Below are 16,313 nucleotides of genomic sequence, written 5' to 3' on the forward strand. Positions count from 1 at the left end.
GGCGCACTGGCTGAAAGGGTGCAGGAGGTCCCAAACCCCCCCAAAAAGGAATAAGTCTTTGGGTGTGCAGCAGCGATCCAATGGCATGTGAGACCATGGTGACAGTGGTCGCAAATGGGATAAGGTGACTTTGGAAGGTGGTGGAGAGGCGGTTCCTCAAGGGGACAAGGGTCCCTTCTGTATGACCCTCACGTCAGAGTGTCTCAGTCTGTCAATGAGCAGTGTTGCAGCATTAACAATTGCAGCAACCATCAGTGGTTTGGATGGTGGGCAGACAGGATGGATGGGACTGTGGACCTCAAATACCTGCCTGCTAGACCCCAGCCTCACTGCCCTGGCCTCCTGCCTCCTGCCCAGTTCCATGGCCTGCTCCTCGAATGGGGTGAGGCGCTGGAGGAGGGTGTGCCCACCACCAGTCCTCAGGCGTTCCTGGGCATTGTGGTTCCTTTTTGCCTGCAAAACACATAAGAGGATTTATTGGGGCTGATCGCTCACCCCAACCACAGTGGCCCATCTGAGGCCTCCAGCGGCTCCTGTCCACACTAATGGTGATCAGTCCCCAGAAGATAGTACGGCTGCTCCCAACCCCCTCCCCCAACGGACACCTTGGACACATTTGGCGTCCATCATTTTGAATAGCAGATGGGTCCTAGCGCCCATGAAAAGGAGGATCAAAAAGGTGCGGCGTCGATACCAGCAGATGAGACTTGCCCAAAAGACCTTGAGGTTCCCTTTGGACTCTGTCATCACCGTCAATATGACAGGTGTTGGAGTTCTGAGTATGTGTCGTGCAGGTTGCCCCCGGACTGCTCAAATGCCACAGAAACCAACATATGCTGTGCAGAAAGCTCATCTTCTCCTCAACCACTAAGGCTGGTATAAGCTTAGTCAGTACCCGTTTGCCAACCCAGCGTGCGACAGATGCCCTCTGCAGTAACGGCAGCCATACATGGTGGGGGAGTGGGGCAAAGGCTCAGGCTGCCTTCTGCCTCAAATAGCCCAGACAGACATGGTACTCACCCGTCCGGAGCGCAGCAAATCATTGAAGCGTTTTCGGCACTGGGTGCCAGTGTGTCTGACATCTTCATGGGCACTTACAGCCTCGCCCGCCCCCTCCCACGCCTGGCTGGTAACATGGGGGGGGGGGGTGCTCCTCCTCCCAATCCTCAGGATACAGAACATCAAGTCGCTGGCCCACCTCTTCCAGGAGGACAGCAAGGCATGCGTCCGAGAATCTGGGTGCACAGTAGCAACCCCCCCCACCCCGCTGGCCTCCCCTACAGCCTGCCCACCCACCCCCCCTCCTCCTCCACCTCCTCCTCATCCTCCGCCCTCCTTGGCGTATTGCTACCTCTCTGAGTGGCCATGGTGCACTGCCTCAAGCAGGCAGCCCGGCCACTCTTTATACAGGCGGCCGACTCCCCATTGGAACCGGCGGTCTAAGTCCACCCACCCCCCCCGTGACTATCTTCCCGTTCTCCACGGGAGCAGCAAAGCCGCGGTGTGGGCCTTCATTTGGCGCACCCACAGAAAATGGCGGCGCGGCCCGTTTCGCCAAGCGGCAACCAGCCGTCCACTCGCCACCGAGTCCCACCCACCCGTCAAACGTAAAATTCTGCCCGTAGACTCGTAGACGTTTACAGAGCAGAAGACGGAGGCCATTCAGCCCAGTCAACAAGGACCTGACTACACCAATCCCATTTTCCAGTTCTTGGCCCATAGCCCTGGAGGCTATGGCAACGCAAGTGAATATCGAAATACTTCTTAAATGTTACGAGATCGCCCTTTTACGCAGTGAGTTCCAGACTCCCACCATCCTCTGGGGTGAAAAGGTTTCTCCTCAACTCCCCTCTTACCTTAAATCTATGCCCCCTGGTTATTGACCCCTCTACTAATGGAAAAAGTGCCTTCCCATCCACCCTATCTATGCCTTTCATAACCTTATACACCTCTATCAGGTCCCCTCTCAACCTTCGCTGCTCCAAGGAAAACAACCCCAGCCTATCCAATCTTTCCTCATAGCTCAGGCCCTCCGGCCCAGGCAGCATCCTGGGAAACAGAATTACCTGGAAAAACTCAGCAGGTCTGGCAGCATTGGCGGAGAAGAAAAGAGTTGACGTTTCGAGTCCTCATGACCCTTCGACCGAACCGGTTCGGTCGAAGGGTCATGAGGACTCGAAACGTCAACTCTTTTCTTCTCCGCCGATGCTGCCAGACCTGCTGAGTTTTTCCAGGTAATTCTGTTTTTGTTTTGGATTTCCAGCATCCGCAGTTTTTTTGTTTTTAGCATCCTGGGAAAGATTGGATAGGCTGGGGATGCTTTCCTGAGAACAGAGGGGGCTGAGAAGTGACCTAATTGAGGTGTACGAAATTATGAGGGGCCTAGATAGGATAGACAGGAAAGACCTATTTCCTGTAGCTGAGGGGTCAATTGCCAGGGGGCGTAGATTTAAGGTGATTGGTAGAAGGATTAGAGGGGACATCAGGAAACACTTTTTCATCCCGAGGATGGTGGGCGTCTGGAATTCTCTGCCTAAATTGGTGGTTGAGGCTGAAATGCTCAACTCATTTAAAAGATACCTGGATCTGCACCTGAAGTGCTGTAACCCACAAGGCTAAGGACCAGGCGCTGGAAAGTGGGATTAAAAATGAGCGGCTAGCTTCTTTTTTTCTCTTATTTTTGGCTGGCACCAAAAATGGGCTGAATGGCCTCTTTCTGCACCATAACTTTTCTATGGCTCTACTTTCATTGAAGATGTTACAGCAAGGGTCCATTGGATTGGTTCCTGGAAGACTGAATAAATTGGGCCTATATCCTCCAGAGTTTAAGAGAATAAGAGGTGATTTTATTAAACCATAAGATTGTCAAAGGGCTTGATTGGATAGAGAATTTCCCCTGGCTGGGGAATCTAGAACATGGGGACACAGTCTCAAGGGGTCAATCACTTAGGACTGAGATAAGGAGAAATTTCTTCATGCAGAGGGTTGTGAATCTCCCTCAGAGGGTGTGGATGCTCCATCACTGAATATATTTAAGGCTCAGTTAGACAGATTTTTGATGTCTTAGGGAATCAAAGGATGTGGGGAGTGGGCAAGTGAAGCTAAGGACGAAATTCAACCACGATTGTATTGAATGTTGACGTTGGCTTAAATATGGTCTACCCCTCTTATGTTCTTAAATTTCTTTCTAACAACTTCACAAAATTCACAGCGAGGAAATGCAGGAGTCGGAGGTGCCATCTTTCGGAAGAGATTTTAAACCAAGTTAATCGGCCACTTAAGGGCCTTAATAGACCCAAGGGTAGGCTGGCTGCTCAATGCCTCCCTCATTTCAGACAGATCGGGGCAGGCAGGTAGGCAGAGGCAAGGCCACCTGCTGGATTTTATATCCCTGCCTAAGCTCGCCAGAGGGGGACAGTAAAATCCAGACCATAGGCTCACAGAATGTGACCAGGACTCCAAGAGCTAGATTTTGAGGAGTGATCACAAAACCGAGGCTTGTATTCCCGGGGATAAATAAGCTTAAGAGGTGATTTGAGTTTTTCTTTAGTATTTTGAAAGGAATTGATAAGTAGGGGAGTCTAGGGACTTAAGGTCTTAAAAATCACATTAAAATCAAAAGCCAGGCAATTCAGGGGAGATGTTAGGAAAACCACCTTCAGGCAAAAGAAGTGTAGAGCTCCTTCCCACAAAAAAACAGCAGCTCAATTAATACAAAACAAAAACAAAAATAACTGGAAAAGCTCAGCAGGTCTGACAGTATCGGCGGAGAGGGACACAGTTAACGTTGTGAGTCCGAATGACTCTTCATCAGAACTAAAGGAAAATAGAAATGAGGTGAAATATAAGCTGTTTGAGAGGGATGGGACAGGTAGAGCTGGATAGAGGGGCAGTGATAGGTGGAGGCAAAGAAGAGATTGCCAAAGATGTCATCGATAAAAGGACACAGGGGTGTTGACGGTGGTGGTATTAGCTAAAGGATGTGCTAATGGTGACATTAAGGGTAGAAAGCAGGACAAGCAAGCTCAATTAATAATTTTACACCCGAGATTGATAGATTTTTGCTAACCGAGGGTATCCAGAGATATAGAGCCAAGATGAGCAGATGGAGTTAGAGTACAGATTAACCATGCATGATTTCACTGAACGAGTGGAACACGTTAGAGGGGCTGAATGGCTGACTCTTGTTCCTATGTGAGGGCTTTGGAAAGGAAAAGGAGGACGCTTCTTGCTGACGACAGAGTGGTTTTCCCACTACGGGGATGATGACAATTCTAATGGGCGGGGGAGGGTCAATGTCATTGAACATTGAGCCAAGAAAAGGCAGTTCAGCTATGTGTCTAAGGTACAGACAGGTACCGAATGGCAGAGCTCAGAGGTCATTGATCAGCAGTAAACAGCACCAAAGTAGATTAGAGGGGAGAAATTCCAACTGATGACATACACGCACTAGAACACGGTGACTGTTAGACTTTATTCCTGAACGATATTTGTGCATGTGGGCTAGAGTGCAGCTCACAGGAGTGCAGCACGTGTGCTAAGCATTTGCCTGCGGACTTTGTCTAGCCTTAGGTTGTCACATGACTTGAAATTTGACACAGCTGAGTTAAACGTAGCAAAGACATGACTGTAAAGCAGGGGGCTTCCCAGACTGAGGGACACAGCCCCGAGTGGGGTCGCAAGATGACACGTTTTGGTCGTGAGATCTGAAGGAGCCATAGCTGCCACGGAGATTGGTCTGAGCGCTAACAGTTGCGAGGCCCCTTTAAATCCTCTCAATTTTTCTCCATTGGTGGTCACAGCCTAACGGACAGATCTTTGAGGCCTGATTGCTGCTGATACCAAAAAAATGCGGTGAAAAGATAGTTTTTTTTTAAAAACCCTGCAGTTTTAGCACTTCCCAGATGCTCAACCTTACTCCGCAACCCCCAGACCCTTCAGCTGCTGAGGCCCACCCCCTCTTGTTCAACAGCTGAAGAACACCATGTCCCTGCTCGGCAGATGAAGACCCCTTCCTTGCGCTCAGGAGCTGATGCTACCCCCCCCCCCTCAGCCTCCCCCCTCTCCTGCTAAGCACCTCTCGTGACCCCTAGGTTTTTCACCCTGGGGTCACTTGAATTCTCAGGCATGAAAATGGGGGAGACACCGGGAAGACATTTGGGCAGCACCCAGTGCAAAGCTTACTATTCAGAATGTATCTCTTTATTCCCTGATCCAATTTGTCCATCTGTTGGGAAATTTGTGGGTTTTTTTTTAACGGCTTAATTCTCTGACTGGGTAATCAATGCCCTTGAATGGACTTTCTGTCCGGTATAGCTCACAGACTTTGCAGCACTTACGTCAAGGCTAGTTGAACAAGGTAAGTTAGTCAGTAAATTTACCTTACTTCCTCCTGTGACAGAAGGGAATTTGGTACCGGATAGCAATGGTAACACATCCCACAACCCCACCTCTAAACTTATTCAAAGTGTGAGCAGGATACAGTCATCTTGGCCTCCCCCAACCCCTTGTCCTAACAAGCATTCTTGCCCTTGGATTCATGGCAAGGCTAAAGGCAGAAGATTGTCCTTTCAAATGAGGCATTAAAAACCATTAAACAGTTGCTAACCCCACTCCCCTCTCAGCAGGGAGAGAAGGGGTCCCGTGCCGCTATTTGAAGACAAGCTAGGGAGTTTTCACATTGTTCAGGTCGACATCATCCGGGCAGAAAATGCAGAAAGGGCATGGGTCAGGCGTCATGTGTGGGGATAGAAACAGAATCAATGGGCAGATTTTGCCCTCGTCGGGCGGGCATGGCTGATGGGCCTGGGACTCACAAAGCCCTCCCCAACCCCCCGATCAGGGCCCCGGCATGGATTTCACGCCGGCTGGTCAATTCATGGGCAGCTAGCGTGAAACACCGTGCTGCAGCCCTGCCAGGATAAGGGTGGGAGGAGGGCGAGCATGTGGGGGGGTGGTGGGGGGGCGGGGGGTTGCGCACAGAGCGGCCTCAGGGAGCTGAAGATTTCTTAACACTAAGAATGAAGATATTAAATATAGTGAAATCACACCCCCTCCCGTGACGCTGTCACATGAGCAGGGACATGTGAAACATGAGTGGTAAAAGTTTATCATTTTCTTTCGATCGCTGGACGAAACCTCATCCCGCCCGTGCATGAGGTTTCGCCAAAAATGCAAAGGCCAGCAAGAGAAAAATTCTGCCCGATATTTCCGGTGGACAATCTTTCTTCAGAGCACAGGGTCTATCGACCTGAAACGTTAACTCTCTGTCCCTCTCCGCAGGTGCTGAGCATCACCAGCGCTCTCCGGCTTTACTTCCGATTTCCAGCATCCGCAGTGTTTGGCTTTTGTGCCCACCAGAACTGTTTGCCTGGCCATTATCACACTGATGTCTGTGTGTGTGTGTGTGTGTGTGTGTGTGTGTGTGAGGTAGCTTCTTGTCCGCAAATTGACAACGGCATTTCCCTTGGTGGCAACAGCGAGCACATTTCAAAATAAAAACACTTCATTGGCTGTGAAGGGCTTTGGGACCTCCCAAACGCTGCTAGATTGTTCTTTCAACACGCTATTGGCACCAGGAAATTGCATAAACTGTCAATTTAAGAAAAAGAAACAAAGCATGAAATGTCACGGCCCATGTGGAAGATGCTTCCTCCAAGTGAGCTAAGAATTTGTGCGTGTGTGTGTGTGTGTGTGTGTGTGTGTGCGTGTAGCCCCCTTTTAATTTGCAAGCGATTCAATTTAAAACTAACCCAGAAGTCAAAACAAGGTAAGGCAATCTTTAACAAGATAAAGGTTAATTTAATACAAAACTACCTCTGAGAGTTACTTAAGAAAAGTGATGAATTTTTTAACAGACACAGAGATTAAAATGCACACAAAAGAAACAGACACTTAAAGATGAGATTTCAAATCAGTCTTTGTGAGGAATCATTCCGGGCACATTGCCCGAATTCCTTCTTTTGGAAGTGAAGGGGTTGAAACTTGAGGTTCGGTTTAGCAGCTGCAATGGCTTGTGAAGTTGAAGAGTCAGAGTTTTCCTTCCTAGACGGACTCGATAGGTAGAGCAGAGGCTGGGAGAGGGTAAAGGTTCCTTTCCTTGCTGGAGCCTGCAGGAGTGACACTGGAAAATCGCCTGGTTTCTTCTTAGCAGCCCAAGGATGATTTTACTGGATGTCTTACTCTGTAACTCCTGATGGCAGGGCACCCCAGCTCTCACATGTGGTTCCTGGCTGTTTCAGTTGAGAGCTGTGTGCTGCTATTGATGCACATTGGCACCAAAATGGCTTCTTACAGCCTCCTTCATAAAATCCAAACACACAACAATGGCTGCTCTCCCAAACTGTCAAATATTAGATATTGGGTTAGCCCTGGTCTGGGGGACATAATCCCACCCATTGTCTTTTTAGCTGAGGTAATTAACCTTTTAAATGTCTCAGCCATTAACTTGAATGGCTCCCATTCCCCCAGGTTTGGGGAGATAGGGTTAGAGCTAGCCATACCTCAGGGGAAGTTATTATCAATGAATTTCTATTTACCCTTGTGGAAACGCACATTGAATTTCAAATGTCTTCACATGTTCTGGATGTGTCTATTTGCTATCCACTTGGAGCTTTCTAGAAGCTTGACCCCATTGCAGTTGTAAAAGGTCAGCCATCTTTAAGGCTTCTTGTGTCATTTAAAAGGAAAATTAGGTTTTCTTTTACAAAATCTATAACATCACATTTCATGACATAAAACACCAGATGTGATCTCAAGGGAGATTCCAGATTCAGTACTTTTGATTCGGCATCAATGGATTAATAAACAGATAAAAACCATGCTGAGATTCGCATTGCATAGTCGGTATGACTGATGGACACTAAAAGAATTTCCCTGGAATTAGGTCCAAAATATGAACTGAAACATTCTGAGATGCTCTGATCACTTCAGCTACAACACACACCAGTCTGTTCCTCAATTTTAAATATTTATGATTGTTTCTTTCATTATTGTGCAATAGTGGAAAAATAACTTTAGTCGAAGCTGGAGTGTGTAGTCTGGAATTAAAGTAGCTCAGCGTAAACAGCCCTGCTACTATTTGCCAGCCAACGGTGACAGAGTCCTGAACACGTGGGTCGGAAAGGGGAGGTGTGGGTGGAGGATGAGTGCATTATTTTGTGCTAAGAGAAAGATAGTATCTTAAACTAGAGAGGTAGGTAATGCTGGAATGAGTAAGGTGCTGTCTAGAGTCAGCAACCTTCAGTCTCAGCGCCCAGATCCCAATTCATCCCAGCACAGATGTTGGATGCGACTATGCTATAATTCTGTGTAAAGTACAGTCTCAAACAACTGCCTGTCGACAGTAAAGGGAGTTAGGGATTGATTCCAGGGCTGTTGGGCTCCAAGATATAAGGAGAAACTAGCAGGGTCCATGATAGGATAGAAGCAAAAAGCAAAATACTGCGGATGCTGGAAATCCAAAACAAAAACAAAAATACCCAGAAAAACTCAGCAGGTCTGACAGCATCTGGGAAGAGGAGCACAGTTAATGTTTGGAGTCCGTATGACCCTTCAACAGGACAGATAGGTTAGGTTGTGGAATGGAATCGACTTAAGGGGAACAGATAGGGTAGATTGGGAGAAACTACTTCCGCTGGTTGGAGAGTCTGCAGGTGGGATTTTCCGCACCCTCCCGTCACTGGGATCTTCCGGTCCTGCCGCAAGTCAATGGACTCCTGGCTGTGGCGCTGTCTCACCCGCAAGCGGGAAACTCCCGGCCCGAGTCTAAAAATTAGCGACAGACATCTTGGGAATGAAATTAGGAAGCAGTTCTTCACGTGAAGGGCGGTAGACATTTGGAACTCTCCTCCACAAATGACAATTGGTGCCAGGCGAATAGTGAGTTTTAAAGCTGAGGTTGGTAGATTTTTGTTGGTCAAAGGTGTTAGGGGGTATGGGGTAAATGCAGGTTAATGGAGTTAGCTTCTAGATCAGCCATAATCTCATCTAATGGCGGAACAGGCTCAAGGGGCTAAATGGCCTCCTCCTGCTTTTGTTTCCATGGTTTATTATGAAACAGTCAGGCTAAGCGCCAGTGGAAAATGAATGAGGAAACGCGTTCTGCTGTTGATGGACACATGTCCACGTTGAACAGTGACTCCGCCACCTAGAGGCAGTGGTAGAAATTGCGCTGTGACCAAGGGATTGTCCAGTGGTTATGCAGTTAAAATTAACTGTGAAACCCTTATGGCTTATAAGAACACAATGTTCAGAACATAAGAGCAAGACAATTAGCTCATTAAGGCCCAACAGATCACGAAGAACTTGCGCAGTTGTAGACTATCTCAATTCAACTAGTCCATTCTTGCAAAGTTAATAATCCTGGGGTCCCCTTGTGGATTTTCATTTTTGCCGATGTCCAGAAGTTACATCAAGCTTGTATATTGTAGAAGTGTTTTTTTTTCCCCTTTGGCCTCATGTGATAGTTTCCAAATTTTCAGGCATGCAATAAACTTTTAGCTGCTTCAAGAACATCAAGCTGTTTATTCTGCTCTAGTGGGGGTGGGGGGAGCATAAAAGATTTAAAAATAATGGAAATAGGTGGGAAAAGAAAAATCTATATAAATTATTGGAAAAAAACAAAAGGAAGGGGGAAGAAACAGAAAGGGGGTGGGGATGGAGGAAGGAGTTCAAAATCTAAAGTTGTTGAATTCAATATTCAGTCCGGAAGGCTGTAAAGTGCCTAGTCAGAAGATGAGGTGCTGTTCCTCCAGTTTGCGTGGGCTTCACTGGAACAATGCAGCAAGCCAAGGACAGACATGTGGGCAAGAGAGCAGGGTGGAGTGTTAAAATGGCAAGCGACAGGGAGGTTTGGGTCATTCTTGCGGACAGACCGCAGGTGTTCTGCAAAGCGGTCACCCAGTTTACTTTTGGTCTCTCCAATGTAGAGGAGACCGCATTGGGAGCAACGAATGCAATAGACTAAGTTGGGGGAAATGCAAGTGAAATGCTGCTTCACTTGAAAGGAGTGTTTGGGCCCTTGGGCGGTGAGGAGAGAGGAAGTGAAGGGGCAGGTGTTGCATCTTTTGCGTGGGCATAAGGAGGTGCCATAGGTGGGTGTTGAGGAGTAGGGGGTGATGGAGGAGTGGACCAGGGTGTCCCAGAGGGAACAATCCCTACGGAATGCCGCCAGAGGGGGTGAAGGGGAGATGTGTTTGGTGGTGGCATCATGCTGGAGTTGGCGGAAATGGCGGAGGATGATCCTTTGAATGCGGAGGCTGGTGGGGTGATAAGTGAGGACAAGGGGGACCCTATCATGTTTCTGGGAGGGAGAAGAAAGCGTGAGGGCGGATGCGCGGGAGATGGGCCGGACACGGTTGAGGGCCTTGTCAACGAACGTGGGTGGAAATCCTCAGTTAAGGAAGAAGGAGGACATGTCAGAGGAACTGTTTTTGAAGGTAGCATCATCAGAACAGATGTGACGGAGGCGAAGGAACTGAGAGAATGGGATAGAGTCCTTACAGGAAGCGGGGTGTGAGGAGCTGTAGTCGAGGTAGCTGTGGGAGTCGGTAGGCTTGTAATGGATATTGGTGGACAGTCTATCACCAGAGATTGAGACAGCGAGGTCAAGGAAGGGAAGGGAAGTGTCAGAGATGGACCATGTGAAAATGATGGAGGGGTGGAGATTGGAAGCAAAATTAATACATTTTTCCAAGTCCCGACGAGAGCAAGAAGCAGCACCGAATCAATCATTGATGTACCGGAGAAAGAGTTGTGGAAGGGGGCCGGAGTAGGACTGGAACAAGGAATGTTCCACATACCCCATAAAGAGACAGGATTAGCTGGGGCCCAAGTGGGTACCCATAGCCACACCTTTTATTTGGAGGAAGTAAGAGGAGTTGAAGGAGAAGTTGTTCAGTGTGAGAACAAGTTCAGCCAGACAGAGGAGAGTAGTGGTGGATGGGGATTGTTCGGGCCTCTCACGCCTTCTCCTCCCTCCCAGAAACATGATAGGGTCCCCCTTGTCCTCACTTATCACCCCACCAGCCTCCACATTCAAAGGATCATCCTCCGCCATTTCCGCCAACTCCAGCATGATGCCACCACCAAACACATTTTCCCTTTATCCCCTCTGGCGGCATTCCATAGGGATTGTTCCCTCCAGGACACCCTGGTCCACTCCTCCATCACCCCCTACTCCTCAACCCCCACCTATGGCACCTCCCCATGCCCACGCAAAAGATGCAACACCTGCCCCTTCACTTCCTCTCTCCTCACCGTCCAAGGGCCCAAACACTCCGTTCAAGTGAAGCAGCATTTCACTTGCATTTCCCCCAACTTAGTCTATTGCATTCGTTGCTCCCAATGTGGTCTCCTCTACATTGGAGAGACCAAATGTAAACTGGACGACCGCTTTGCAGAACATCTGTGATCTGTCCGCAAGAGTAACCCCCCAAACCTCCCTGTCGCTTGCCATTTTAACACTCCACCCTGCTTTCTTGCCCACATGTCTGTCCTTGGCTTGCTGCATTGTTCCAGTGAAGCCCACGCAAACTGGAGGAACAGCACCTTATCTTCCGACTAGGCACCTTACAGCCTTCTGGACTGAATATTGAATTCAACAACTTTAGATCTTGAACTCCCTCCTCCATCCCCACCCCCTTTCTGTTTCTTCCCCCTACCTTTTGTTTTTTCCAATAATTTATATAGATTTTTCTTTTCCCATCTATTTCCATTATTTTTAAATCTTTTACGCCCTGCTAGCCTTTCCACCCCACACCCACTAGAGCTGTACCTTGAGTGCCCTACCATCCATTCTTAATTAGCACATTCGTTTAGATAATATCACCACCTTCAACGCCTCCGTGTTCTTTTGTTCTTTTGTCTGTGACATCTTTTGATTATCTGCTCCTATCACTGCTTGCTTGTCCCTACAACCACACCACCCGCCCCCCCCACTTCTCTCCCCCCACCCAACCCCCCCACCTTAAACCAGCTTAGATTCACTCAGTTCTGCTGAAGGGTCATGAGGACTCGAAACATCAACTCTTTTCTTCTCCGCCGATGCTGCCAGACCTGCTGAGTTTTTCCAGGTAATTCTGTTTTTGTTTATTCTGCAGTCTTCCAAAGCATTGCTGCACTGCAGCTACAATGACTTGCACTTATCTTAATTGTGGATGGTGCTGGAGAAATAAGTGATACAACTATGATATTAGAAGATTAAAGCTGTGTCCGTGACACAGGCTGTATGGCCAAAGTGTAGGTTGGGCAGGAGGTGTGGGAGGTGGGTGGGGGGGGGGGCATTACCTAACATCATGAGGGTTTTAGTCTGTCCTTAACTTCCATTTATCACCAAAATTTCTTAGTCTACCAGCCAAATCCAATAGTTGACAATGGTGTTAGGCAAATTACTACCTACTAAATTGCAATAGGCGTAAATGCATTGCTATAAGATAAGTTATAAAGTGTGCCAGCTGCATTGGCAGACTGGGGGGTCAGTAGTATAATGGTTATGTAACTAGACCAATAATCCAGAAATTAAAAAGGGAATGTTGTATATATTCAATAGGTCAGGCAGCATCTATGGAGAGAAACAGTTAACATTTCAGGTTGATGACCCCTTGAGTTCTGAATAAAACTCGTTGGTCTGAAACATTAACTCTGTGTCTCTCCATAGATGCTGCTTGACCTGTTGAGTATTCCCAGCATTATCTGTTTTTTTTTAATGATAAGACTGAATCCAATAAAACAAATAATATTCCATATGGATTTGTAACCTGAGCTCCTCGTTTTGCAGATCAAACCTCACATTTATTTGGCACCTTTGACGTGTTGTGTAAGTGAACAGGTAGAGTTACTCATATTGTAGCCATGAGCGCTGCTTAGAAAAGCACTAATTATATAGAAACATTAATATTCTGTATTTCTTCAAATCTTCACTGGAATTTCTTATATGGACAAGTAGCAATTGCATTGCACCTGAAAAATCATCTTGCTTTAATTTAACTTTTTATTTTGATTGATAAGTTTCATTGGAATAAAAGTGTAAAGTCAAAGTATGGAGTGGAATATGAATTCATCCCGGCGCCATTCTTCTCATCTCCTCTATTCTTGGATTTGTACTTAATATGCAAAGCATGTCATGGCAAGGATCACAGGAATAATGACACACTAAAGAAACTATAGGGTAGTGAAGCTGCCAAATTCATGATTTAACAAAATTAGAGATTCACAGTATGAAAGCAAAATACTGCTGGAAATCTGAAATGAAAATACTTGAGGTACTCAAGTACAGGTCAGGCAGCATTTGTAGAGAGAGAAAAACAGAGTTAACATCTGTAGAGAGAGTTAGCACCTTTAGAGAAACAGTTAACATCTGTAGAGAGAGCTAGCACCTTTAGAGAAACAGTTAACATCTGTAGAGAGAGCTAGCACCTTTAGAGAAACAGTTAACATCTGTAGAGAGTTAGCACCTTTAGAGAAACAGTTAACATCTGTAGAGAGAGTTAGCACCTTTAGAGAAACAGTTAACATCTGTAGAGAGTTAGCACCTTTAGAGAAACAGTTAACATCTGTAGAGAGAGTTAGCAGCTTTAGAGAAACAGTTAACATCTGTAGACAGAGTTAGCACCTATAGAGAAACAGTTAACATTTGTAGAGAGAGTTAGCACCTTTAGAGAAACAGTTAACATCTGTAAAGAGAGTTAGCACCTTTAGAGAAACAGTTAACATTTGTAGAGAGAGTTAGCACCTTTAGAGAAACAGTTAACATTTGTAGAGAGAGTTAGCACCTTTAGAGAAACAGTTAACATCTGTAGAGAGAGTTAGCACCTTTAGAGAAACAGTTAACATCTGTAAAGAGAATTAGCACCTTTAGAGAAACAGTTAACATCTGTAGAGTTAGCACCTTTAGAGAAACAGAGTTAACATTTGTAGAGTTAGCACCTTTAGAGAAACGGTTAACATCTGTAGAGAGTTAGCACCTTTAGAGAAACAGTTAACATCTGTAGAGAGAGTTAGCACCTGTAGAGAAACAGTTAACATCTGTAGAGAGAGTTAGCACCTTTAGAGAAACAGTTAACATCTGTAGAGAGAGTTAGCACCTTTAGAGAAACAGTTAACATCTGTAGAGTTAGCACCTTTAGAGAAACAGTTAACATCTGGAGAGAGAGTTAGCACCTTTAGAGAAACAGTTAACATCTGTAGAGAGAGTTAGCACCTGTAGAGAAACAGTTAACATCTGTAGAGAGAGTTAGCACCTTTAGAGAAACAGTTAACATCTGTAGAGTTAGCACCTTTAGAGAAACAGTTAACATCTGTAGAGTTAGCACCTTTAGAGAAACAGTTAACATCTGTAGAGAGAGTTAGCAACTGTAGAGAGAGAGAAGCAGTTATCATCTGTTGAGAGAGTTAACATCTGTAGAGAGGGAAACATAATTAATGTTTCAGGTCGATGACCTTACATCAGAACATCGACAGGAAACGTTAACCTAGATGCTGTCAGACCTGAGTATTTCCAACATTTTCTGTTTTTGTTGTAGAGATTCACAAAACTTTTTTCACCTGCCCTCCCAGGACAGCAGGACTAAAATGAACCTCAATGGACCACTCCCCATTGTCCCACTTCACCAAGTGGAGGGAGCTTGGTTCCTCACATTAGCCTCAATGAACGAACTTCTGTCCCTTTCCTGATTTTACCAGAATCACATTGTAGATAGAATCACCAATAGGTAGGATTAGATTGCAAGGCTTCAACGTACTGGCTGTGGTAGTTGATGAAGGCCTTCCTCCTCACCTTACCCCATGCTTGTGGGGTGGTGCCCCTCAGGCTATATATATATATATATATATATATATAAAACCAATTGTCCCTCTCTCTGTAATGGAGGGAGATATTGATGCATATGGGACTCCGGCTTTACTAACGTGAGCACGGAACTCAGATGAAGTCACCTGCCCTTGCTGTTTGATCCCTGCCTTGGGATGGAGGCCTAGCGCTCCAGTAACATGTTGCAAAAGAGGGGATTGCAACAGAAGGATGTGAATGTTAAAATCGAGGCGTTGGCAGACGGATAGCCACTTCAGGTCAGCGAGCACTGGAAATTGCAGTTATACAGCTATGGACACACAATAACATTATACATGGTGCACCTCGTTTCTCACAACCCCCCCCCTCCCCGCCAACCTTGAGAAATTATCTTTGATTTAATAATACCTTTTGCAAAGGGGCGATACAGGAGCCCAGTTCTGCTCCCGATGAAACTGCACAGTGCATGGTTTTACAATCTGCCGGTTGTCACAGAGGCGCAGCTAAGGGACATGTTTCCTGCTCGTCAATTTTTGCTATTCAGTGCCAGTTTCACAGTTGGCAAACGAAAATGACGCGATGGTATTTTTAGTCATTGCCCACGGTGGCGACAGATAATTCAGAGAGGAGTGACAGAGCGTCCTACTAAACTGCGCTCGTCCCCATCACCTGGAGGGAGAAGAGGGCACCAAACAATTCGCAGTCAAATTAAATTTCCGGTAAATTTAGCCAAAGCTCAATCCGCCGGGCTAGATTCTTTAGTTAAACTCCCATTTTATCCAGATCCTTCGTTTCCCTTTTGTTGGCAGCTCCAAAGCACAACAGCCCCCCCCCCACCCACACACACACCCCCACACACACACACCCACACATCCCCCCACACACACCACCACACACCCCCCCACACACACCTCCACACACACCCACACACACCCCCACACACACCCCCACACACACCCACACACACCCCCACACACACACACACCCACACACACCCCCACACACACCCCCACACACACCCACACACACACACCCCCACCCCGCCCACACACACCCCCACACACACCCCCCCACACACACCCCCACACACCCCCACACACCCCCACACACCCACACCCCCACACACACCCCCCCCACCCCGCCCACACACACACCGCCACACACACCCCCACACACACACCCCCACACACACCCCCACACACACCCCCCCCCACCCCGCCCACACACACCCCCACACACACCCCCCCACACACACCCACACACACATCCACACACACACACCCACACACACACCCACACACACCCACACACACCCACACACACCCCCACACACGCCCCCACACCCCCACACACACACCCCCACACACACCCCCACACACACCCCCACACACACCCCCACACACACCCCCACACACACCCCCCCCCACCCACACACACACCCCCACACACACCCCCACACACACCCCCACACACACACCCCCACCCCGCCCACACACACACCCCCACACACACCCCCACACACACC

Source organism: Carcharodon carcharias, chromosome 17, assembly GCF_017639515.1.
Source record: "Carcharodon carcharias isolate sCarCar2 chromosome 17, sCarCar2.pri, whole genome shotgun sequence".
In the NCBI taxonomy this organism is placed as follows: domain Eukaryota; kingdom Metazoa; phylum Chordata; class Chondrichthyes; order Lamniformes; family Lamnidae; genus Carcharodon; species Carcharodon carcharias.